Here is a 27,448-nt window from a genome sequence, read left to right as displayed (position 1 = left end):
TTGTAAATAATGTTGTGATTTTAAAAAGTACGTAACTTGTTGTCTGGCATTACAATACGTTTTCTCTCAGTATAAGGACAGGAAATGTGGCCTCCAGATGCAGCTGCATGCGACTTTGTTCCCAAGGACCTCACCTGTGACCTTTCATATCATCACAGGTTAAGGGTCTCAGGGACAATGAAGCACGCCAACAGACAATGCTGATCAATCAACCTCATCCGCAGGTAAAATCAAAAAGCAATGTTGTGATGAAAAAAAAACTGTGATGTATGTTAAGTATGTAAGTTATTTAAGTGAGTATGCCAATACGTATGTGTCATCTGTCTATTATTAAATATTTTGTTATAATGGATACGTAGCATCTTATAACAAAAACAGGCTCTAAAATAAGAGACAGTTTATACGACACGTTGAATGGTTACCGTTTCTTTATCGATGCAGTCCGACATAAAATGTTTCGTCTTGACACGTCTGCATAACATCGACTGGATCCCATCCTGTAGAAAGAGAAAGATTAAGTTACAGTACATTGTTCAGTATATAAACATCAATTCTCATCGCGGTATTTATCCATTCATTTTGTTTTCACGGCTCTTTTACTGTCCTTTCTCCTGACATAGCCAGCGCCTGTTTGCCAGTGCAGGTCTGTGCAGTAAGACGTTCAAACAAAATGCCCCCTGCTGGCAGACAGACAGACAGACAAAGCATTTGAAGACAGACGCGCATACGCAGAGGAAAATCCTCGCATTTAATATATGAATCGGGATTTGCATTTGTGATGACCATACGGCTGTCCGGCCGGCCTGTATGAGCGTTAAGCTCCAACAGAGCGGTCATACAGTTCATATAGACATAGACACTCGACTCTTTGCTTGTGCACATGCATGAAACATCCACAGACAGCTGTGCCTGCAGCCGCAGACAACACTGTCGTCTTATATTTCCTACAGGCCTTGTGATCTCACAGGATTATGCAATCACTCCCCCATGACAAAGATGCTCAGCCTCGAGGGAGTTACCCTGATTTACTCTTCCCCAGACAAAATAAATGTCATACAAGCCTGACACTGCAGATGCCACATAGAGAATATGAGCCACGGTCCAAACAACTGGTACACACAGCTGAAAAGCTCGTAAGTCTGTGCAGACTACAGCTTCATATCGTCTGCCAACAATCCAGAACACGTCCCTAACTCACGAAATCTGTCTGTGGCCAGGTGCACACACATGCAGACAGACATGCGACTCTACAAACGCACAAAGAACATGAAGCGTTTTGCTGCCAGTGTGAGAAATTAGACTGCCTCTCTGTGTTTCCTCTTTGTCTCTGTGCTTTGAGATATTTCCCTCTGTCCCAGTTTTATGAGCTCCTCTGCTGCTCTCCAAAGCACGAGAGACAAAGACCGGAGGATGAAAACCAGAAGCGAGAGGGAGGAAGAAGTGAAACATTCTTGTGTAAAAAAAATTACCTACATGTCAAAAGAATGAACATGAAGGTGGACACAAATGAAGGGAAGATGGCGGGCGGACGTGGTCAGTCGAATTGCCTGTCTCGATTTGTTAGCCGGCCCGTTTTAGCCAGTCTGAACTCACCATTCTCCTTTCCCTGGTGTTCCTTACATGAACACGCACACACGCACACACTTGTACACATGTCCGTGTGCACATGCATACAACAAGTGCATATACATAAAACAGGTACACACGCACACGCACACACACATTCTCTCACACACACACTCTTTCGATGGGTTATTGATCCGTTTTCCCCTTCAGAGAGAAAAAACAGCAACAATTAATCCAGTGGTAACGAAAATAACGCTTGATAAAACCTATCCTGCCTCATCTTCACAGTCTTCCTTTTTCTCTGAGCGCTGTACGCGGCAGCAAACAGAAAAGCTATTCCCCTCTCGCTACCCCTCCATCCCTCGCTCTCCTCTTTTTGTCTCTCCTCTTCTTCTATCCCTCTCTCAGGCGCTGCTGTCCCTGGCTCTGTTTTGTGCCTGTTTCCCTCTGCCAAGTCACATCACTAATTCTCCAGGCGATTAGAGTCCGAGCAGGCAGTGTCTATCAGGCAGGTACGCTACACACACACACACACACACACACACAGACACACACACACACACACACAAAGTGAAACACACACAGATTGCATTGATTCCATTATCTGGTACTGTACCAAGACCCCCACTTCCCCCAACCCCCAACAACCACCAACAGCGCCTCCATCTATGACCCTCTCCGTTCATAAATCTGTGTCACCTACATACATCACACACAAACACACACACGCACATTCAGACACTTATGCAAGCATGCAGTATCTCCAGCTATCGCTCTTCCTTCTTCTCTCTATCAGTCTGTCCCCGCCTCCCCCAGCTCTGTCTCAGCCCTTCCCCTCATTTTCATCCCTCCCTCTCTCCCCCACTCTAACCCCTTACATTTTTTCCAGGCGTGACGTCCCGTCTTGCCCATCTTGCAGTCTACGTTCACGCGATGCCGTGTCTCTAAATGGGTGTCTATTACTCTGTGTTTGTGTGTGTGTTTGAACTTGTGCTGCTACATTCGTGCATCTGGAGGAGAGAGAGTCAACGTGTTCGGTGGGAGGCACATGTGTGTGTGAGGTGGGTGCATGTCCTTGTGCACCGCTGTGCACACATGCATCTGTGTGTGAGTGTGAGTGTGTGTGTGTGTGTGTGTGTGTGTGTGTGTGTGTGTGTGTGTGTGTGTGTGTGTGTGAGGAAGGGAGGGAACGTCAGGGGGAGAAGAGGAGGTGGAGGGGGCTCACAGACGGAGGCTGTGGATTTTACACAGCATGAGGATCAAAGCCACAGTGAGCCCAAAGGTGATTAACCTCACAGCCGTTCTGACCACAACACTGCTGCTCGTCTTCCATATTTCATTAACACAACAGTCTGCTATCTGCACAAGTCATCACTTAGCAATCTATCCTCCTTTGTTGCACACACACTCCCAAATATCCACTGTCATATGGCAAGTGATAAGCAAGATATCAAAAATTGTGAAATCACATAACCGAACTTTTGCATCTCTTCACAGAAAAAGTCCCAAAATCAGACTGACTGTGCGTGGGAATTAAAAATTTGTTGTTTGTTTGACAAATTTAAAAAATATTAATTTTCAATTTAATGCAGGTGTGAAAGTGATTAAAGTGATAAAACAGAATGTAATACAATAAACTTAAAGGGGAATTATTGAGAAAATAGAACTATTAATAGGAAAAAAAGAACATTACGTATGAAATGCCAGTACTAAACGTAAAACAAATGCAGGAAGTGGCACGTTTTATAAAATAGCATGCGGCAGGCGCCTCTATTGTGACGGCTGTATTTCCTCTTGAGTTGGAACATGCCGGGGAGTCGTTTCTTTGTGTGCGTACAGAAAAGAGCAGTGCTCGGCAGAGATTGCTGATATATGCTCTTTTTTCCCCTCCTCGCTGGAGCACTGCAACGCAATGCGGATACTGAGTGTCTGAGCCACTAGCCAGACACACTGGGGGACAGAGGGGGGTGGTGGGGAACGAGGAGGGGGGGAGGAGAAGGAGGAAAAGAGGAGGCGGAGGCGGTAAGCAAGTTCACATACAGCCAGCCCCGTGCTTCAGGACACACTGACACTAACGTCTGGGCACACTGTCATTATCTACCATGACTACAGGGAGAAGAGAGTGTACAGATACTTAACTTCTGAGATTTCTTTTCATGTCAACTGAATTATTTAAAATTAAAACAAAAAATAAATCGTTTTGCTGTAAAATGCGTCACATTTATGTGATAATAAAAAACACACAAATTTTATATTTTTAAACTGTTGAAACCATGATCTACAATTTGAACAAATATCTTACTCTACAGATCAACAAAAAATGTCCCTGAAACACAATGATGGCATTTTAAATGTTTTCTACAAGGTTTTTCCCAGCTTTAACGTTTCCGATTACATTCCAGCGCAACGTCGCCTGACGAGATGTTCTGTGTTTTTGTGCACGGCATGCTAAGAAAGCACCGAAACAAACAGCTATTGATAGTTGGCTCTATACCCCATTGGACTGCACCAAATAACAAATCAAAGAGCACTGCAGAGAAAGGTGGGTATATTGATGTCTGGATTAGCTGGACCTCGACAACAAAACCTGATTAGTATTTCACATGTATTAGATTTAAAAGTCAGTGCAGAAGCTGTTTTGTAGCTTGGTTTTCATGTCATTATAATTAATTACGGACTAGAAATCTAATTTGTTGAAGAATTAATGTTGCATTGTTATAGATTTGATAATGGATGTGATCTCTATGGTTACTGTCAATGCATCTCTTCCCAGACCTTTAGTAAAAAAGACTTTGAAAAAGTAAGGGAAAAAATCATAAATAAAATATACTCTATCACACTTAAATAAAATTAGAGCCCTTGACTTGAATAATTTAACTACAGCCCCAAAAACTCTTCGACATCATTTCCTTTGTTACTTTGTCATACTGAATATGTTAAAAAATAAAAGTCTCTCAGTCCTTTTTCAGGTCAGTCTTCATACTCACCACATGAAGAGACACAAAGCGTGCTGGGATTCATGTGAAGTCTGGGTGACACCGCAGGGAAAGCTAGAAGGTTGTACAGTTATCTCCAGGCTGTTTATTATGCGAAACCATACAACCAACTACCTCACACTGCAGAGCACTGGAGCAGGGTCAGCGCTGGAGTCTCTTCTTCTACTTCTTCTTCTTCTTCTTCTTCTTCCATGCACAGTCTTTTTGTCTGATAGTCTTGCCTGTGTCTGTCTGTATCTGTCATCTGTTCTGTCCTTCTGTCTCATACTGTCAAATATTTATGATAAAGCTAGGTTTCAGTTGAACACACCCACAATGTTTTTGTGTATATTTTCTGAGCACTTTTATAATTTTCTCTGCATCCATGAATTAGAGAGTGTGATATGTCTAGTTCCAAAAGAAATCAAATCAAACAAAAAAGATAAGAGGCAAAACTTTGTACGTGGCTACAAGTTTAATATTATTATATTATAATTGAAGGGGAATAATAGCTGAGACTGGCTAACTAACTGCACTCTATGCATTTTTGGGGACTTGTCTCCCTCTTGTGGGTAGACGCAGTATATAAACCACCCCCCTCCACCCTCCACCAGAGGCCAAGGCAGATATTCACTGTCTCTGAATACAAAGACAAGCACTTAACCTGCAGTTGCTTACTGTAGGCGTCTGCCTGACCTACTTCTGCAAGTGGAGCTGGTGGAATCTTCCTTATCCTCAAAGACTCGATTCAGCACTACTGAGCACATTTCATTGTCATTCTGAGGTTAAAGTCGAACACTCCTCTTCTATTTTCATTTCACTGAACTGATACTTAAGATTTCAGTACTGTCATGGAGTCTGGAGAAGGCTGATATTAGATATCACATTTTTACCTGGTCGAAGGAACAACATTTCTCTTTGTGGATTCTTTACTTGTCTATGGTGGTATCTTAACTCGAGACGTTTGACCACAAATGTTTTTAAGATTCATCAATCTCATTATCAATAAATACCTTGTTTTGTCTGACCAACACTCTAAAACTCAAAGATATTTAGTTTGCTATCATCAAACAGAGAAAAGAGGCAAACAATCACACTGGAGAGCTGGAACAGCAAATGTTTGGCTTTTTTGCTTGAAACATTTGCTTGATTATCAAAATTGATGCTGATTAATTTTCTGGCAGTGGACAAATCCATGAATCCACTAATGATTTCAGCTCTGTTATTGGCAATATCATATGTTTAAATTTGCTACAACCCAATTTAAACATGATTGGCACTAAAGTATCTGATTAAAATATCCTGGTGATGTTTGAATAAATTAACACTAATCCTAATAAGTTTTTGTTCAGGTTTAAGGTGTTTCCGCATTTCAAAAATTATAGTTATAAGTGTCTTAACAGCTCATCCAACCTCATTTACACATGTGATCTATATCCAGACACATTATCTAGATAATAAATGACTTTGTGTTACACCTGGTATTTTTTATGTGTTCTCGTTATCCTCACTGAGATCAGATCTCTGTCCTCCAGAGCAAAACCTGCACAGGAGGGGGCAATAAATAAGCCCCTGTCTCCCTTGACAAATCACAGAATTTTGTGAGTTGTCGAGTTAGAGGAAACTTCATCAACTTTGTGAAACACAGTCTACGACATATTCTTAATTATTTGTCCCCTCTTGTAAATTTGGCAAATGTAATACATCAAGATGTTCTTGTTGCTGTATCAAAAATATTGTTTGTTCCAGTGTGTTGCGGTGCTGGTTTGTAGGGCTACTCTGTGATTAGATAAATTATGCCTTGTTAACAGCACACCTGTCACACACACAGTTATTTTCGACCGTTTATCATTCATTTCCCACCTGTGCAGCTTTCATGGCACAGAATAAGCGTATAATCAGTTATTAAAGGCGTGTCTCTTTAAACCTTCTCGCTTGCTTGCACTCTAAATTTTATGTTAGCTAAAAACAAATATCTGTAACAATGTCATGTTTCGTACGGATGCCAGGACGTTGTATGGACTGTGTTTACACCTACCTAAGATCCGAACACATAATGCGAGCCAGAGTCAGATGTGAGCCAATGCAAACCTGCATTAACTGCATTATTGAATCTCTCAGTGTACTCTATCTGAAATGTAATTTTTAATGCTATAATTTTGTGTTTATTCAAATTTTGCTTATTTTTTTTCTATCTGTTCTACTATATTTCCATATATATCTATACAGCTGTGTGTCTCTTTTATGTCTTGTCTTGGTGCCTTTTTTGTCTCTTATGTAAAGCACTTTGAATTGCCTTGTTATTTGGGATTTGTGTGCTTGCAAATCGCTTTTGTATAACAGGCCCCAGGTTTTTTTTGAAGCATTCTGACACCTTAACCCAAAACCTTTTTTACATGTTATCTCTTTATCTCTCTCCACTGTGACTACTACACAAAGGTAAAAATATTCTTCAAAAAGCTATGTGCACTTAAAAAGGCGAAACTGACCTTCCGGGGGTGGATTATCATCAAGTGTTACCTAACAGAATAACGGCCGTAGTGAGCAACACGTCACTGCCCTTGGGCCTTAATATTAACAAGGGCAAACAGTGTCATAGACGTGAAGCACCCTACAGAGTTCAGGAGTGCTGCAGAGAGGCCTGTTAATGATACTGATGGTTCCCTGTAGAAATGACCATTCCTTCTTTCAGCCATACATAGACTTAAATATGAGTGAATGCATGAATGAATGAAGGAACGAATGAATGTGATTGACTTCATTTCTGCACGTCAAACTTTGCATTTTCTAACTGTAAATACAGATAAATGTAGTATTTTACCTGGATTGAGTCCAGTTAATGTTTTTTTCTGGTGTGTTTATTTACTGTTTCCTTCATCAGAATCTCAGGAATGGTGTCAGACATCTTGACACATAAAACATTAAAAGATGATTTTCACTGTTTAATCGAGGTAATACAGTAAATGGTGCATTGTAGAGCAGTTTTCAGTGTAACAAATAGGATCTAATGGGTGAGTAATTGGATGACAATTTGAGTAACAGCACTATCCAGTCAATCTCTCTCATACTCCATAAATAATGGGGCACACCCACACATTCGACATCTATCTGAGGTGATCTCCTGCAAAAGCAGCAAATTGGCTGTTGTTAGCAGTCAATGGCTGTGTTTTGACACTCCTCCTGTGTGCCTCAAGGACTCATTGATTACTTGATAGCCGCTGCGCAGCTGAGTTGCTAGGCCTCCTATTCAGCTTGGTCAATGCACCAAAAATACAACCTTAGAGTCTTGGACAATTGGGGCCTCACTGACAAGGCTGGGTTTAAACCTAAAGTGGTATATCCTCGACTCCTCAAAAGGTAGCTCACTCCGCTGCCTGCCAGGACCATAACTGCATATTAATATGCATTGCATCGCACAGGTAAATGTGTGTAAGATGATGGATGGCTGTGTTGGATCTTGTTTAACTACATTAGGAGGATAAAAGCCATTTGTAATCACTCTCAACTTGTAATTGTGCTGAAGATTCAACATTTAACCATTATCAAATGAAAAATGAGCCAACTAAGTGTTAACTTCAAAAGGTACGGCAGCACCATATGCTTAATAGAGACATAGATAGTTTTTTTTTTATTGGCCAGCTTCCAAATGCAAACCCATTCACCTCGCCTCTCTCCACTGCCCTCTGCCATGCTAAAAGCCCACCCTCCGCCTACCCTTCATTTTCTTTCTTTGGCCGTCCTCCCGCCTCTCTCTACGTGCCTCTTATTTGTCCTTCATCACCGAACATTTCAGGCCTCAAAATCTTTTACAACTTTTTTTTTCAGACAATCTCTCTGTTCATACCAACTAAGTCTCCCCCCTTGATCCCCTTGATTCTGCTCCTCCCCTTTTTAAACCTCTCTCACCGTCTCATTCGCAGTCGGATCACGCATGAATGCGGCATGGTTGTGCCAATGCCAGCTCTTTGCCAATCTGCCTGGGTGTGTTTGTGTGCCAATGTGAGTCTGGTGGGAAGCCCCTGCACCGGAGGCCAGAGTGGTGTATAAGCCCGAACCCCGGCTGGTGTCGGGTCAGGTGAAGCTTTGTGGGGATTACAGCCCAGCCTCTTGAGAGAGCGAAAACAAATTAATCATGCTGAGCCAAAAGTATATAACTAGGTACGCTTAAATCACCAAATCAACGAAATATTAATGAACCCAAAAACAGTCGGAAACAGGTTGTGCTTCCAATGCATTACAATAATCCCGAAGATATTTGTGCAGCGATATAATCAGTTATGACTACACTGTCCAAAGGTTTTGATGATATAAAAATGTGGCCCAAGAGCAACAGTATAATGCCTGAACTGCTGAACTAACTGGCATAAACCAAAATATGGCCATGAGAAGAGGGGTTAATGTTCCAATAGAATAATGACAAAAAAATATTGATGCCAAGCAGAACTAAATATGCTGTATGTATTTTTGTAAAGTGAGCCAAAAATGCCCTGTTGTCAGTAAATTATAAGTGGCTAATGTGCCAAAAAAAGCTAATTACAGCCAGTTTTTAAATCATGCTTGCAACAGTGTTTATGTAAACCACTCAAATTAAATCTGGAGGTAATTCAGTTTGTTAATTCAATCTAAATTGTTGTTATCACATCCAATAATGACTCTGGGTATATGGATTATCACGCACACGATCATCATGTGGTAATCTTGCCTAACAACAGCTGAGACAATACGGAGTGATAACATCTTGTTTGTCATTTCTGCTAACATAATTAAACTCTTATTTTGAGGGAATATCAGTTGCACAAGTTTTAGGTTTTGTGTGGAAGCTGGCAGCCGAGCCAGACCACAAAATCTCTACAAATGTTCAGGTTCTTTGCTTCTTTCATAAGAAGGCATCAGATTTTGATCCATTCATTGAACAGGCAGTTAAGGGACATAATTTATTATTAACCTATTCTAGAAAGAATATAGTTGATTTGTCTGTTGAAAATGAACAGAAGTTTGTTCACAAACGGGTGATTCTACAGAAATACAACAAATTAGTAGCCTGTAAACTAACTAGTTGCACAATTAGAAATCTGAAATTTTAGTGCTTGTTTGGCAATGTTATCAACATGCAAACCAAGCAATTTGCACACTTTATTTTATTTATTCTTTCTTATAATCACTTAATTTTATTTTATTTCTCTGTTTCATATGTCTATCTGGTACTATCTCATTTAGTCTGATTATATGACTTATATGTTATGTCACCCTCATAATCAGCTGTGCATCTGTGTATTATTACATGATTGACAGTTTTGTAATATGTTTAACTTTGTGCTTATGGCTATAATCAGGGCACACTTTGCTAAATCCTCTACCAACACATGGTGCTTCTAACACATGTTGACTTTTATGATTTATTTAGTATTATAAATGTATAAATGTTATTTTTTTTATTTTCCTTTTTGTTATTATTTTCTCAATTTTCTGTCCAGTTGTTACAGTTTATGGGAAGGGATTAGGTGGAAATGTTGTTTGTAATGCCCTGTAACTATTACAAAATCTCAATAAAAATGTATTACAAAAAACATTATTATTAAATATATTATATTTGACAACAGTGAACAGTCAGAGAGGAAAGACATCAAATGGCAGAAACGTAAAGGTATTGGTAGGAGAAAAATGAGAACAAAAAGCCATTTTGACTAATTGGAGAGAAAATTAATGAGAGAGGAAATCAAGCACACATCTGCCTCACAACAAGACATTTCTACCAATTAAACAAAAACATTTTCTTTCCAATAAAATACACAAAAACATTTAGACTCTCCTGTCAAAGATAAAACAAAGATTTTAGGTGGCTCTCTACCACTCATCGTCTTTGAGAAGTGACGCACAGAGGCTATGGCACCACCCAAACAATGTAAGGGCATGGAGGAGCGAAATCTGCCCAGTGACAGCAAATAAACTGTTACCCGCAGCTATGAATCGTTAGACAAGTGCCAGCTCAACAGGAATGCAGGCCTCAGACAGCGGTTCTCAAACTCAGGGCCAAGGGTGAGTTACTATGCCATGAGAAAAAAAAATGGATAGACAAATAAATAGATAAATAAGCAGATAAATTAAAAAACGCAGACAAAAATTCAAATTTAACTTCACCAGAGCCTAAAGCAGAGTGTGATCATCATTTTCCGGTTCTATTTTATAACAAAGAAGTCATTTAGAGACTGACGAAGAAGCCTAAGATTACACGCTTCTCGCTCGTCCCCCTCAAAACCGCATCTGACCCTGTGTGGCGAGGACTCAAACCCGAGATCCCCATCGATGCTAATGCACCTCTTGAATCTGATGGCAGCTTGGTGCAGGGCCAGGATAAGTATCTTCTACTCACAAACCATAAATTATTAGCTCTCTCAAGATAAAATGAGATTCTGTAGTGCAATTTCTCCCAAACCCCCCTTTTTCGCTCTCCTCGTACCTTATTTACAAAGGCAGAAAACGTTACCATGGGAACACACTACCAGGCAACCTCAGTGGCTTGGCATGATGCCCAATGGTTGCTAGGGCACTGTTGTCAATGGCTATTGGGTAGTGTCGGCCAGTATGTGTGTGTACGTGACAGCATGTCCTTTACATATGTGTCTATGAGCAGGAGAGGAGAAGGTGTGTGTATAATTGAGTGTGTGCCTGTTCATAAATGTGCACAATGCACACAGCACGTCTATGTTTTAAAACTGTACACTAACAATTTAATGTTCTTATTCCATAATGAGGGCTTTTATATGCATACAATATGTAATTATTTTTAATGATATGTACCATTCTAAATTGGTTTTCTTTTTGCTGGTTTGACTCTGTGGGTGACAAATGACGGGAGGAGGCTTTTGATGGCTAATATACTCTAATATTTTTCTTGGTAGAGTGTGCGTTTGTCGAAGAGAAAGAAAAAAAGAGAGAGCATAATCATGAGAGCAGTTATGTGAGGTCCCATTTGCAATTACCTTGAATAACATACATTATTTAGTCTTCCTGTAACAGGTTTCATTGTGTAAAGGCTAAGAGTTGGGAAATAGTCTGCTTATGGTGGCAAAAATATATACGAACTTTGAAAAACTGACATGTATTTTGTGATAAGAGGCTGTTGTAGAAGAAAGCTGAGAGACAAGGAAATGTTAGTGTCTCTCTGTACACTTGGAGCTGACGTTCTCCATCACCAACTCTGATCTCCCAAGCTGTTTGCTCTCTCTTTCATTTCAGTCAGATTCAAAGAGTCTTTGTTGGTATAAATGGGAAGAAACAGATGTTGCCAAAGCATTTACCTCACAACCAGGATGTAGCTTGAGGTTTTTCCCATGGCTCTCTTCTCACTGGGGTGCTTCCATGGTTGACCACGGCATTCCTGAAATCAGCAGAGCATCATGCAGATTATTAGCATACCACAGGATAGGAAGGGGAACATCAATAAACACATTGAGCCATGAAGTTGGGATAAGTAAATAAATAAAGTCAGCCACCCAGACAAAACCTTATCTGGGCTTTTATCCAGGCCACATATTCTAGTAGCAGTGCCATTTTCAGCAAAAACCATCCAGGACTCAATCATGAAAGAATACTATGAGATAATTAAATCATAATAGACCAATCCCTGATTAGAGATGAAGCACTTGGCAGCACAAAGAACTGAATAGAAACGCAAGCATTTAAGACGGAGGAAGCATCAAACATGGTGTGCGGAGTATGAAATGGATTAACAAAGTGGAAGATAATGGTGAGAATGAATACTGTGCCGTCAACAAAGCATGAATGAGAGAGTGGTACAAAAATACATGTACAGCGGAGACAGTTAAAGTCAATGGTGATGAATAATACATTAATAATACTGGAAAATACAATCCGACATCATAAATTAAACAGCAGTGAGCCAAACAAATGCAATAATTATGACACTGCAACACAATGAAAGACAACAGAGACGGAGATGTGCGGCTTTTGTGTTGGTGTGCGCTCATTAATTCCCACATGTGTACGTGTATATATATGGGCCTGCGTGTTCCAATCTGCATGCACTTCGGGAGAGCGAGTATTGCCTGCGGTGCATCTTATCTAATATTACTGAGAGGAAACACAGCCTCTCCCCCCTTGCCTCCTTTCCCCCCGGCCCTTTGAACTCAAGCCGCTGCTGGAGATGCAGTCTGACTGAGCACAGCATGTCCTGAAACGAGGTCAGAGGGCAGGAAAAACAGTCTGGTGTCATGGCAACTTGATGCCACCAACCAAAAATTTGGAGTGGCTGGTGGGGCCACAGAAAAAGGTTGGTCAACCTGTCACAGCTTACTGAGGACTCGGATAACTGAATTAAACAGTGATCCTGAAAAAGTTTAAGCACGTAGCTAAAGCCTGATGTGTTTTGTTGTTCAAATACTACTAAATACATATCAATGAGCCACACATACATCGCCGTGGTGGCATAAATACTCACTAGCACATTCTTCAGCTGAAAAGAGTCTCCAATAAACTCACTACTTTTGCTACTTTTTTGAGTCAATTGCTAAAAACCACTGTTTTAAGGAAAATTATTTAGCTTTTTTTTTGTTTTTTTTTTAATTGTTTGTTTGTAATTCATTTTTAAAGACCAATGTATTTAGAAGGAGCCAGTGCGTAAGAGAGAGAATAAGGCCGCATTCAGACTGAAAATGCAAAATAAAGTTTAACTTGACCAAACTTCTGACGAACCACAATGTGATGTCATAACGAAAAATGCTGCAGTGGCCAATCACATGGATGCAATACTATTATAAACCGGTGTGCAGTATTGTGGTGTTTGATAACCCTTCAAAGTCACCGATCAGTAGCGCAAACTGGACTTCCTCGATTGTAGCTAAAGGCTCATTAGTTCATGATCACCTTTAAAAAAGAATCGTTGTTTTCGTAACTTTAGAATGAGCCATTTGTATCTCCAGAGGGCCCAGGTCCACCGTGTTACACCTCCATGTTTCTACAGTAGCCCAGAATGAAACAAAAACCAGACCTCAAAGGTGTGGGACTTGAGTCACATGACTTGACTAAAGTCAAACTTAAGAAACAAATATGAGGACTTGAAATTTGCTTGGCTAACAGCAAAAAAAGACTTGAGACAGATGACTCAAAGGGACATTTTTTTATTTTATCAAAGCTACAAAAAGGAGTTTTTAGCTGGTTATCTGCGAGAAGTTGGAGTATTTCTACATAGTTATATGTATATATGCCTGCCACTGAGTCAGATTCTCCTTGAAAACATATAAAAGGAGCCTGTGTGTACATTTTCCTAGGCAAACTTACAGTGAGTAGTACATTAGCCAGTTAAAAAGAAGCAGGAGGAGATTTTAATATAGATAACTTTATTTTTGACAGTATATTTTGTGGTTATGGCGGAGGAGGAATACTACTGCATTTAAATATTACTGTAAATATTTTGCCATACTACTGCTTTCAATTCAGAGCCCTTTAGAGCAGTTGACCTATATTATAATTTCAGAGCCCTGCTCAGCATTGTTATTCATTTAGAAGAGGGTTAAGACGTGAGACTTACTTGTGACTCGCACATGAGTGACTTACTCCCACCTCTGCATTGAACGTAGTGAGTCTTAAATTAGTTTGACATAATTTGCTAATTTTACTCTGAAGATTATGAAGCGTTTTCAAGAAATACACAATTACTGCCATAAATGACACGGTGGCTCACATATGTCTCTGAATAATTGCTACCAAACTCAGTTCCTCTCATTTTCTATACTAATGATTCTGAGTACAATTGAGCAAACCTGAGAAATGAACTGCAGCTGTAATTGTGTCGCCTGCCAGTGACAGCCCTAGACTGCTTGTGTTTTCATCTCACTCCTGAGGTGTTGGATCAATATGGAATCCAGGTTCCTTTGTATGTCATTAGCTTGTCTGATGCTTGAGCTGAGACCTCTCCAAAACCTTCATGTTTTCAGACCCTGAAATCTCTCAGACGAGGAGTGTGTGTGTGATTGCAGGTGTGTCTGTCTGTAGTGCGTGTGTGTGTGCATATTAACCTTGAAATCAGTTTACGCATAACAGGGTTGGAAATGAGCGCTTTTAGCCTTTTTTTTCTTTGCGTATGTGTGTGTGAGGCTGGTACGAGGCGTGCATGTGCTGCATCTGTTCGGGTGCGTGTGTGAGGCTTGTGTGTGCGCATGGTGTGTGTCCTTGTGTTTGTTCAATGCGGCAGAGGGTGGAGTGGCAGATCAATAGGAAACAAATGAATTCAGATCAATATTAAGCCAGGGAGTGAAGGAGAGAGAAGGAGAGACTGAAAGCGAGTGAGTGGGGTGATGCACCACAGAGGAGGAGGAGGATGAGGAGGGGTGGCAGCAGTGGGTTGGAGGGGTGATGTGTTACCAGCAGCACGACGACTAACTGTACACTTGGGAAAGACCACTCATTTCTACAGCCCAAACCTCAGCGCTTTGAGGTCATTGACAGTTAAAATGGATGGTTAAGTGAGGTAGAGAGAAAACAGAGATGAGCCCACCATTCCTGCATCACTGTTGGTGTTTTGTTTTGACAGTTGTAGTGAAATGACTGGCCAGTGTTTCTTTTTCTTCATATCTCTGTTTTTAATCTCACTGAATAAAGCTGCCTGTTTGTTCTCTTTATTTTACTTGTATTTTTTTTTTAAATGGAAAGTCCTTTAATAGATTCTCTAAAATGATGCCTGAATGATAACATTTTATCTGGTCTTTCCCTTTTTACTATTTGGTCTTTCAAAAAATTTTCATGCTCGTATTGCTGACAATAATCAACCATCATTAACATGTTTCTAACATTTTAGTAGAACACTTTTTTAAACTGCTTTTTTAAAATTTTTGTTACAGACTAATCTATTGCAGCTCTAATGATAGTGAACTTTAACCATTGTACTTCTATTTAATGCCTAAACAAAACATTTCCTTCTCAAAAAGCATGATAAGATTAAAAATCTCAGGCCAGTGAGGATTTAATTCTGACCTTTCAACTTAAACTCCCAGATGGAGCTTGACATTTACAGCCAGACCTTCGAGGACCTAACATGTTCTGACGGGGAGTGGGCTAGAGTCCAATTTCCATTGTTTTACAGCAAGGTACTATTATTTAACATTTCAGTTTAAACGTTGTTAGAGCTACAATTAATAGTAATTTTCATTGACAGATAATCTGTTGATTATTTCCTGCCTCCATCAATTTAGTTTTGTCTATAATATGCCAGAATATAGCAAATAAAATCCCTACAAAAATAAACTGATGTGTTCAAAATAGTTTTTTGTCCATCCAAAAGTGTAGAATCTATTAAAAAAACTAATTAATCAACTTTAAGTTTCCGCTTTAAATATCTTTTGAGAAATTCCAACAAAGATTTCTGGTCTAAAAGGCCAGACTGAAGCTGTATTCCTGTCTAACACCACATGTAAGGTCCTCTGCTGAAATATGATACAGTGGTCGACTATATTCGTCTAGACTGTGATGGAGAAATCGCCAGGGACTTGATCAAGCATCATATTTCTATGGTTGAGATTATTATTTTGAGCTGAGCAATACATACGTGATGGATTGCAGCAGTATTAATGTCATCCTCTTGGAGTTGTACTTGTATTTGCAATCTTAGGTATTTGTGGTATTTATACCAGTTACATGGGTTTATAATTTTTGCTACACTTACTGTATATTTCATCATTCAGTATCTCAGTTTTATTTACCAGTGCCTGTTTATTGGTGAGATATATCATACCAGAGCAGCAATTTCCACCTATGCTGAAAAAATATTTGAGATTCTTTTGCTTCGGAGTATCGCCTTGAAATTGCAAACAGGATTGCTCGGCTTTGAGTATCTGCTCATCTCACGGCAGTGAGATCAAAGAACCGAGAGCCATTTGGGAGTCGGAATTGAATGAGACTTTGAAGTGATAGTGGCGAAAACAAACACATGGGTGCTGAGTGCTTGTGAACGGGCACTCTCCACTTCCAGCTCAAGGTTCCTCAGCTTTCAATGATAAATGCCTCAGTTAGCTTTGAGTGCAGTATCCCTGGTGCCTTAGAGAAAATACTATATGCTGTAAGCGATATTGTTTAATTGAAGTGTGAACCCACAGCAATAGATCCCCCTGAATTCAATATCTGACCCTGAAAAAAACACTGAACACAATTTTAAATGCCATTTTTTTAATATAATTTGCACATTTTATATATTCACTTTCATTTCAGCTTGTAAACTATGATCTGATTAGTTTTAATTTCATCATTTGCAGCATGATTAAGCCCAGTGTGCCCAGAACGTAGAAGATTTTAGTTTCACTCTTCTGGCAGGTGAAACCCTAAAATACTGGTGCTGTAACACTGAAAACATTTCACTTAATTCACATAGTGAATAAAAGCTTTCCTGTCATTAAAAATGGATGAACGTTAATATATGATGCAATTGTCATCATTATAATCATCAGGGCTTTATCTGTGATTTATTAAACTAGAGCAGTAACAATTACTTTCATTATCAATTAATCATTTGTTCTTGAAAATGCCAGAAATTAGGGAAAAATTCTGATCCATTTTCCCAGAGTATGGATAAGATAATGAGTCCAAATCCAAAGTTATTCGATTCACTGTTGTAGAAGATAGTGGCTGACTGACAATATATGATGCCAATATTAAATCAAAAGTCATCTACAATTCCACTATTTTATGCATCACAATCTAATGTACATATATATGTGGTTATATTATCTCCAGTAACACTTTTTTCAATTTTAATGAATTAATGAGACAGAAAAATACAATGGGTTATACTGCTGTAGATATTAGAATGGGACTGGTATTTAAGGGAGAGCAGGTTACAGTATGTTAGAAACAACGTCATTCAACTGTATTATTGTAGATCATAATATTATATAAAGCCATTTACCATTTAACATTAGAATTGCTGTCATTTAGGGTGGGACAAAAGTGTTAACATTCAGAAAAGACTACGGTGACTGTGGAAATTTAGGCAAACTTATATAAGTGCATGAGAGTCATACAGGGCTCAAAATAAACTTTTGCAGCACCTTCCCAAAACTCACAACGGGAAGTGTGCGTACATTGTATTGGAGCAGCCACACCGACAAGGCTATTTTTTTATTTATGATTAATTGGCCTTGTAAGCACAGGGCAATTAATCAATCCATCACCAAAAGAAGGCTAAGAAAATCAATTATCAATGCTGCTGTTGATCAACTAGTTGTTGCTCTATATTGAATGTTAGCATAGCACCTTCTACTGCCATATAATCTGCACACGGGCTGTACCCTCGAGTGTTACGGTGTGAATTTTCTCTCACTTCATTTATGCATCAAAGCAACAATTCCTTTATCACCTAGGTTGCAGATCATACATCATATTGTCTTTCAATATGTTTCTCCGTGCTACATAAATGCTACTATCGCATCATATGAATCATCATAAATTGCATATTTTGTAGCACCCGATGGACCCAGCGGAGCAAAGGATAAGAGGAGTTGCAGCCGGCGACAGCTGCCTTCTGAGTCAATCTATCAGACTTGCATGGAGAAATAATGTCTGAAGCAGTGAGCTCAGCAGTCCTTCAACTACATCACTGTCACTCATTTCACCCTTGTTGAACTCACACTGCCATTTTCACCTTTGGCAATTTCGCACGGTGAGTAAAGTTGAGAGACAGTGACCATGGATACAAAAGAGATAAAGAGGGAGAGAAAGAGAGATAAACGCTGCAGATAAAATGTGAAATGTGTGCGCTTGTTATCTGAAAAAAGGGAGATTAGAGGGGAGAAGAAATAGAGACATCATATGTAGAACTGCTTCTGATGTTTTGATTAGTTTTTATAATTCTCTTAATCATTTTGTCTATAAAGTATCAGAAAATAATTGAAAAATATCCATCACAAGCTCAAGATGACATCTTCAAATAGTGTGTTTTGTGTAAATCTAAAGAGATTCCATTGGCAATGATACCAAAAGCAGAAAAACTGAAATTCTTCGTGTTTGAAAAGCTGGAACTAGCAAATGTTCGGCCTTCTGCCTTGTTAAATGACTTAATATTGATCAAATTATTAAAATTGTTGTCTAATAGTATTCTGACTTTAGTTTTTTTCTTTTCATGCACAGACTCATTTTGTATTTTAACTTAAGTAATAGAGGAAGCAAAACCAACAGAGAGCGACAGACAGACAAACAGACAGGCAAACAGACAGAGGGAGACAGTGAGAGATACCTGAGGCACTGATGTAGAACATCAACTCCAACCAGACAGTCTGCATGGAGAGGCAAACATCGCCACGTCTCTCAGCTTTTCTTCCTCTGTCTCCTCTTTAATCTGACAGCCTCCCCCCTCTCTTTCTCTCTGTCTCTCTTTGTCTCTCTGTCTCTCTCTCTGTCCCCCTGAGCTGTGTTCTGTGTGTTCCATCCCCGCCTCTCTCCATCTCCCTGCCTCTAATGTGCTTTGGCGTGTGTTACCCACGGGTGCTTGCGCGCTGCTGCCGCCATCCTAAAGCCGGGTCATGGGGGCAGCTGAAGCGGCGCGATGCTGTCTGTGACATCATCAGTGACTGCTATTACTCACGTCTCACCTCCCCTCACTGTCTGAAACTGCCAGAGCTTTAGGTGTTTGGTGGCGGGCCGGGCAAACACACACAAACACATACGCAGATTTGCACACATGTTGTTAGCGCTAAATAAAATGGTATTTGGAGAGCTTAAACCCAAAATTCTGCAAATCCAATTTGGAGATTTTTGTTACCTAAAATAGTTCAGGCTCACACAAAGTTGTGTATGCACAAATGTTACAAGTAATCACTTTGTCATAGTGGGTGTCGAAATCTTTAATATCTTTTAAGGAATTAAACTCTTCACTTAACAATTCGGGTGGCTAGTTTGAACCTAAATGCACTACTGGGCATGACACAGCAGTTAATAATTTAAGACTACAGAATAGTTACTGTGGTCTGCTGTCAATCACACTTAAGTGATTATTATTGATTAGTTTATTGATAATTTTTGCAATTCATCAATTTATGATTTAGCAAAAAAAAAAAAGTTTGTAAATAGTATAAAATGTCCATCATATTTTCCAAAAACCCAAACCAAGACTAGGAAAACAAGCAAATAATCACCTTTAAAAGCTGGAACCAGGGCATTTCTTGCACTTTTATTTAAAAGACGATTAATGAATGATCAAACACAGTTGCAGATTATTTTTCTGTCAATCAAGTATCGGATTAATTGACTATTTGTAATCTTTTCAGCTCTAAATATATATCTAAAATGTTGAATATATTTTTATGGAATTTAACTCTTCACATAATGATACAGACGGTTTGTGTTAACCTTAATAGACTACAAGATAGGCATGAAAGTACAGTTTATAATTTACAAGACAGAATAGTTATTATAGTCCATTATTAATCAATTATTTTTTTAATTAATCAGCTAGCCAATAAAATGATTGGAAACAGTGAAAAATGCCAATCTCATTTTCACAAACTGCAAGTTGACATCTTTAGATTGCAAGAGAAAACCAGCAAACATTCATATCCAAAAAGATGGAACCAGAGAAGTTCTTGCATTTTTTGCAAATGATAAATCATTGCTTGCGGTTAAAGTTTCTCTCAATCGAGTAAATGATTAATTAAGTATTTGTTTCAGTTCTTAATATGTGCTTTAATAAAAGCTATCATTTTGTTATAGTGGGTTTCAGTTTCTGAAACACTGAATACATTTTTTATGGAATTAAAATGCTTCACTTAATAATTCAGTTGGCTAGTTTTACTACAAGATGGGCATGACAGTACAGTCAATAATTTAACACATCAGAGTAGCTCAGATGATGTGGTTCACTGTCGATCACAGAAAACTATACTTTTTGAAATTTTATATATATGTATTAGAGCTACAACTAATGATTTTCCATTGATGATTAAGCTATTATCCATGTCAGTTGGTTGATTATATGTTTATGTCCATAAAATGCCTGAAAAGCCTATCCCAACTTTTCAAAGCCTGAGGTGACATTTTCAAATGTCTTGTTTTGTACAACTCACAGTATAAAACCCAAAGATATTTAATTTAAAATAATACAATATATAGTAATGTATAATAACATTTGGTATTTTTGTTCAATCATTTACTTAACTGATCAATAAACAATCAGAATTGCTGCAGATTAATTTTCTGTTAAGCAAAGAATCAATTAATTGACAAATCATTTCAGCCCTAGCTGTGATATAAGCAATAACCCTGTTACAGCAGGTGTCAATGTGTGAAATGTTAAAAAAAAATGTAGTTAGGTATGCTGTCAATCACAGAAAAGTGTGCTAAAATAATTTAATTCTGTTTTTTAAATTTCTCACTGCTGTTATAATATCCTAATGTGGCAACCCACGAACATCTGTCGCCCAAGTAAAGTGAAAGAATAAATCATGAAAAATTTGAGCCAGCTATTCAACAAGCAATTCACAAGTATATGGATGTAGTTTACAGAAGAACAAGAGAATCTCCAGATGTGGCTGCCAACATCCCTTTGCATGAGGTATAAGACTGTGCACAGCTTGTGTAGAAAGAGAGAAACATGCTTCCATTCAGTGAGCATGTGTGCGAGTTTCAGACTGTGTCAAATCGCCACATCTGCCATCGGCAGAAACACTCCTGTACCTGGGGGTCTGTCTGTCACCTCTGCTGTCAGCCAATGAGGAGGTGAGACTCTGCAAACTCCTTCACTCAGGAATACAGATAGCTGGTATGAAAGCCCCCGGCCTGTGTGTGGGAACGCACCGTATAAATCATACATGACCAGCACCACCAGGCACCATATGCATGCTACAGCACTGCATTAATAACAAGCATGCCAGTGTCATATTCACAAGCACACAGAGAATGTATATGTCTGCATCTTTTTTGTCTCACTCCCCTGCACTCCTGCCATGTCCTCTTAAAAAGCACCTGCAGCAGTGAACTCAATGTGCCAGAGAAAAAGACAGACAGGGAGAGACAGACTTGATACAAAAAAAGATAGGAGGGTGAAGGGTTGGAGAATGGATAAACCAGACGACAATGACGGAATAATGACTTTGGAGTATAAATACCTAAAGGCATGAATATTTGAAGACGAAAAAGCACAAGTAAAAAGTGCATGGGGACAAATAAAAGACAGAGTGAAGAGTGGGAAAAACATGAGGCAAAGTAGGACAGCAATATATATATATTTATATATATATTAACTAAAAGAGACACAAGAGGGAGATAGAGACAGACAAAGAGCGAGCAGGAAGAACAAAAGATGCAATGATGTAGAGGGGAGGGAAGGGGAGGAAGAAGGACAGACTTGGAGCCAGACAGAGGAAGATGAGGAGTGAGAGAAAGACAGGCAAGCAGAATTAGAAAAAGATAGAGGAGGGCAATGAGACAGAGGCGCAGGGCAGCAGTGTGCATGCTAAAAAAGGTGGCAGACTCTTGTCAGTGCAGTGACCTAGTCGCACAGGACTGAGGAATTCTCCCTGTCGACCCCAACACATTCCTCCGGTCCTCAGACGTTAACCCATGCCACACCACCACACTGTACTGCAGTGGCTTGCATGGCTTCTCTGTCACTGATCCAAGAAAAATGTCACTTATATTAACAATCTCAAACACATGTATGCTACTGACACTACGCACTTTATAAAGCAGCATTAACATTTCCCGTTTTTGAGTGGGTGCTGCGAATATATCTGGAAATCTCACAAATGACCTGCAGCGTATTTACAAAGTGCTTTCTGACGGTGTGGAAGCAAACTGCTTCAAATCTCTGAGCAAACACCTTCAACAAGAATGGAAATATCAGGTAAAGTGCACAGCTCGACTTGCTCTGAATCAACGGCCTGAGCTGCCTGCAGAGAATGTGTGTGCGTATGTGTGCGCAGGGCCCTGCAAAAACACATTGTGAAAATATCAGGGCAAGAAGGGCTCTATTGTGTCGCAGAGGCAGAATGTAGCTCTTATTCTCCTGCTGCTGGACCGGGGGCATGGGGGTGACATCAGCACAAAGACAAAAATGTAATGTGAGGCATCTCCAAAGCTAGCTTCAAGGCTCGACCACAGGCCGCTCTTTATGCCCCAACTCTCTCACTTTTCAGCAGCATCTGATAATCGGGACGTGACCAACAGATGACCCTTCCACTTGTTGCTTACTCAGATAAGTCACAGCCAGCAATGTTACACCAAACTGACTCAAACAGGCGTGCCAGCAAAATGAAAGATTGTCTGCTCGCTGCTCTCACACAGGCCCACAGTTAGCACATATCTGTGAGGTTAATCACGACAGAATGACTCAGGGAAGAGTAATTCAATTATTCTGATGGTGCATCGACGTTTCGATCGGGCCACAGACTAAAATGGCTGACCAAGTGTTCCTGACTGCTGAGTGCCATTAAGCAAAAGTCTAGTCAGTAAAGCACTTGGTTTTAAACAAAGCTATACATAGACTCACTTTTTGGAGCTAAACATAAATCACAGGATACTTTCTGAATGAAATAAATGTACAGGAAATATTTCCTTACCTGATAAAAATCTTCAGTGAAATAGTTCAGGTTGTCAAAGAGGCTCCATCTGAAAAACAGACAGATATTAACATTATTTGCATTATAATTACCTTGAGAATTGTAAGCATTCTGTAAAACATAATTTATTTAATATGATTTATGAACTTCTGTATTGTTTGTCTTTTGTCTCTTGAGCTCGCTTGATTCCAGCCCCTTGTCCTCTTTAATTTAGTTAACAATGGTGTGTATTTAACCATATGATTACTTGAATTAAAAGAATATCAGATAGAATTATAATTGTGTTTAGCCGACATCAATTATTTCAAGATCTTTTTAATCCTCCATTCAATACAGCACTCTATTCTTGCATTCATTTCAATGTACTATTTGTATTTCACACCAGGCCTGTTAGGATGTTGTACTGGCACTAGTCAGTTTGTCAGTTTCCAGCTGGGAAAACACAAATTCAGCAGCACAAATTCAAACCGGCTACACACAATGGCAGCTTGCATGGGAATTCCTGAGGTCTGTTCGATCCATTAATGTATGCTGCGGTTGAATGTCATCAATTATGAATGAGGAACACATGAGATTCACAGAGAGCTGGTAGAGAATCATGGGTTGTGGCACAGGACTGTAGTACTTTGAATACGTGCAACTTAGTGTGTGATGTTACTAATATTATGCAGTCAGATGTGTGCTAGTTTTGGGCAGGCGACGTTTTAAAGAAATAAACCAATTATAAGATTTGAGGCTGAATTCAATCAGAGGTGAATGATTTAAAGTTGATTAAGGACACAGGAGTTAGTCTTTAGGATAGGATGAAATGAGCTTTGCCAAATTACACAGACATGTACATGAAATTAGTAAATAAGGCAGATAGCTTGCAGCAAACTGCTCCTACAATAGGTGAGGTTATTCTATTTCCTCAGCCTTTAGGCGTCAGGCACTTAAGCCCATATGTGTGGATACTGCAGTATCTTTATGTAGCCGGGGCCTCTTCCCCTTTAAGGCCCAGAGTGTGTTGACCCTGCCAGTGAGTTCATACCATAAGCAGACCCATATAGCTTCTCCTCCAGAGCCCCTGATCACGACCCTGCTGAGCTGCCGCCTCAGTTATGTAAGATTACATAACACCAGGTCTGTCTGAGTAATATTTCATAACCTGGGGGTCCCACTACACTGGCATTACCACCAAATCCCCCCAGGAGTGGAATCAAAGGTGCTAGGTAGGTTTGGTAATGTAAAAGTCAAATTTTAAAACAAATAAGAACAAGTTGGGGGCTCTGGGAGAGAGGGATTTTTCTCTTCTAACCTTCTTGTGTCTTAAGCAGACAAGCATTTTGACATCAAAGACTTTCCCCTTCATTTTCTTGAGAGCTACAGCGGAAGTCATGGAAAGGTTGAGCCTGGGACGCTACTAAACAAAAGCGTCCTCCAACATTGGCTTATCACAGAATGCAGTGATGCTGTCTGCCCGAAAATGTCATACCATTGTTTTTTAATCAAATCCTTGCATATGAATTCATTTTGCACACGTTCAGACACGAAACATTATTAGAGAACCTGGCCAGTAACTGTTATCTAACACCCTCTGCAATACAATTTGCTTTTTTAATCATTCATATCTACAGTATGTATTTTTAAAAATGTCTCTTGTGTTTTTAATAAAAATGTTTTTGACGACTATGTCCTTCCATTTACTTGATTCACAAACTGATTATAAACAAAAAAAACCAGAAACTAGCACAAACAATCAAAACACACAAAAAACACACCAATAAAAACCATTGTCCAACACAGATACACACACATGTGTTGGAAGAGATACCACTGGACAATCTTGGATATAGATAACAACTGTAGCAAGTGATAGAGTAAATGTGGGCAGTGATAAGAGGAGGCTATGTAAATAAAAAACAGAGCAGGCACATATGTAACACAGGAGAGGAGAAAAGGGAAAGGACATAGATGCCAGGAGATATCTGAGGCTGATACTGCGGGAGAAAAAGGTATACTCGACGGAGATTACAGCGGATGGACTGCAAATGGACGATATCCGACTTGTGTTATGCATCGTACACCTCTGCCCAGCGTTAGGCCCACTGTACTTACAGTACAATAATGCATTCATGTTATCCACTACTGTCGACATCTTTACATCGCAGACATGAAGTAATTTAGCCCCCATCTTTACCTGTAACTTAACCACATCAAACAAAAGTAATCTCGCCAAAATACGCAGGTTACAACAATGATAAAACTTGTTCAAACTGACTCCAGTTTGTTACTTAGCTTACGCCCTGGAGTAAATCCACCCCTATCTTTTGTTGATACCGAACCACATCTTGGACCGTGGGTTTTTGTCTTTACGGGCGGACCAACAGATAGATTGGGGATACCCGGATGAACGGATGGAAGATGGGATAGAAAAAGGGGGAGAAGCATGGGAGGAGTGAAATATGCGGTGAGAAACGAAGAAGAAATCCTGCAGTACTTACAGTATTTTCACCTCTCCGTTTCGCCCTAATCTAACTCCTCATCCTTCATTTCTGTCCGTTTTATAACTAACAACATCGCACAATCATTTCATGAATATGAAACATGAAACGTGATGCGTGCAAATCCACGCATGCGTAAGCAGGAGTGACCATTCGCCACTGCCGGCTCTGTTAACTCTTAATCACACCCCAACATACGAGCACACACACATGCACATAGACACATAGATACACATGACTAATACAGATAGATACACACACAAATTCACACACCCTGCCTCCTTCATGTGCTAGCCTCCCATGCATGGGCCCCCCTACAACTGGGTGCACTCAGTGATCCTTTTCCAAAGCCCTCATCTAAATGTGAGCAGAGGTAATCCTTCAAGGAGAGGCGAAGAGAGCAGCGATAACCCACGATAAAGAGGAGCTGAAGGAGGAAAGAGAGAAAGACAGTGAAAGAGGGAGAGAGGTGGAGCGCGAGATGGGATAGACGAACAGGATGGGGGGATTAGCAACCTAGGGAACACATTTTTCAAACAAGAGAGAAAAAGAGGAGAGTTGAAAAATGAAGTGAAGGCACAGGCGGGGGAGAGAAGACTGCTTTAAAGAAAAAAGGAAAGGCAGAGAGGATGCATGTACGAGAGAGGAAAAGGTACATACAGTATACTCACAGATGAATGAGAGGGTGACCGGAGAAGTGATGAAAAATCATGTCAAAAAGCAAAATTCAATGGAAACCAGAGAGTGAGTCTGAGTTTGGAGCGAAGTCCAGTTTCTTCTCATTCTCGAGTTTTGTTTTTTCTCCTTTTTCCCGCGATTTTGCCAATTTCTATCCAGCCATCCCTCCTTCTAAGTCTATCCCCTCCTGGTCCTCCTTCTCTTCTCTTCCCCCTCCTGTTTTTCTTGCCAGTACCGGTACTCTTTCTCCTACCTCTCTTTCTCGCTTTCTACCGTAGACCATGCTCTCCATTTTCCCCTCATTCTTTGCCTCTGTCCCCTTCATGTGTCCATTCATCGGACACTCTTTTCCTTTTCTTCAAGCCTACGCTCCCGCTTCAGAATACGGATATGATTCTAAAAAATGTTTCTAAACAGAAGTCGAGTTCTGACTTGAAAAAAATACTGCAGAAGAATAAAAAAAACTGTTCAGGAAAGGACAAGCGGTGTGTGGCATTCAGTCTAATGCAGGGACAATCCACGGCCTGCATTTTTCAGGGGCGCCACGCATAGTAGGGGTGAAGCGTCTGCGTGATGGTGCCTCCGTACATGAGGGCATAACCAAAAGCAAAGACTGGCAAGCAAAAGAAAAAGAAGGTAAAAAAAAACGAGCTGGTTGCGGTCGGTCTCCAGAGAAAGTGGATAGTAAGCGCGCGTGAGAGGAAGGAGTGGGAAGGACTCCGGGGTGTGTGCATGTGTGTGTGTATGTGTGTGTGTGAAGAGGTGGGAGGGGAGAAAAAGGAGAGCCGAGAGAGCGAGAAGAGAGAGAGAGCGAAAGACTGGGGGTTCATGGAGAAATATCCAAGAGGGAGGGATAGAGGAGGAGTGTGTCGGTGGGGAGAGGAAAGAGGAGGGGGCAGGAATAGGAATACATTTTTTTTCTTTTTTACACTCATGGTATTTGAATTTTGTTCTTTTCTTTTTTTTTCACCCCTCTGTTCCAAGGCTAATACCTTCTCTTTCTGTGAGGAGAAAACAGAGAGGAAGAAAGAAGAAGAGAAAGAGCTACTGTGCGCTTTGTCTCTCGCCCCTGCCGTTCCTTTTCCTGGTTTCCTTTCTGCTCTGACTCTCCTCTATTCAGCCTATTTTCTGCACGTGCACTTGAACTCTAAATCCTGTCTGCTTTCCCCTCCCCTCTCTCTCTCTCTCT

At 40.0% G+C, this 27,448-nt stretch overlaps 1 long non-coding RNA gene across 2 annotated transcripts; it reads right to left on the bottom strand.

Annotated features, from left to right (window-relative positions):
• Positions 1-359: 359 nt before the first annotated feature.
• LOC146313311 (uncharacterized) lies at positions 360-27,429 on the bottom strand. Of its 2 annotated transcripts, none has more exons than XR_014772066.1 (4): positions 26,253-27,429; positions 23,099-23,147; positions 11,840-11,919; positions 360-497 (listed from the first exon to the last, which is right to left on the bottom strand). It is a non-coding gene; the product is annotated as an uncharacterized LOC146313311 (long non-coding RNA). The 2 variants fall into 2 exon arrangements; XR_014772067.1 differs by lacking the exon at positions 360-497 and adding an exon at positions 10,180-10,585.
• Positions 27,430-27,448: the final 19 nt, after the last annotated feature.

The sequence above is a fragment of the Lutjanus erythropterus genome, chromosome 16 (genome assembly GCF_056507025.1).
Source record: "Lutjanus erythropterus isolate fLutEry1 chromosome 16, fLutEry1.hap2, whole genome shotgun sequence".
Taxonomy (NCBI): domain Eukaryota; kingdom Metazoa; phylum Chordata; class Actinopteri; order Lutjaniformes; family Lutjanidae; genus Lutjanus; species Lutjanus erythropterus.
Note: the sequence above shows the minus strand (reverse complement) of the source record. Positions and strands in the feature narration are given on the sequence as shown.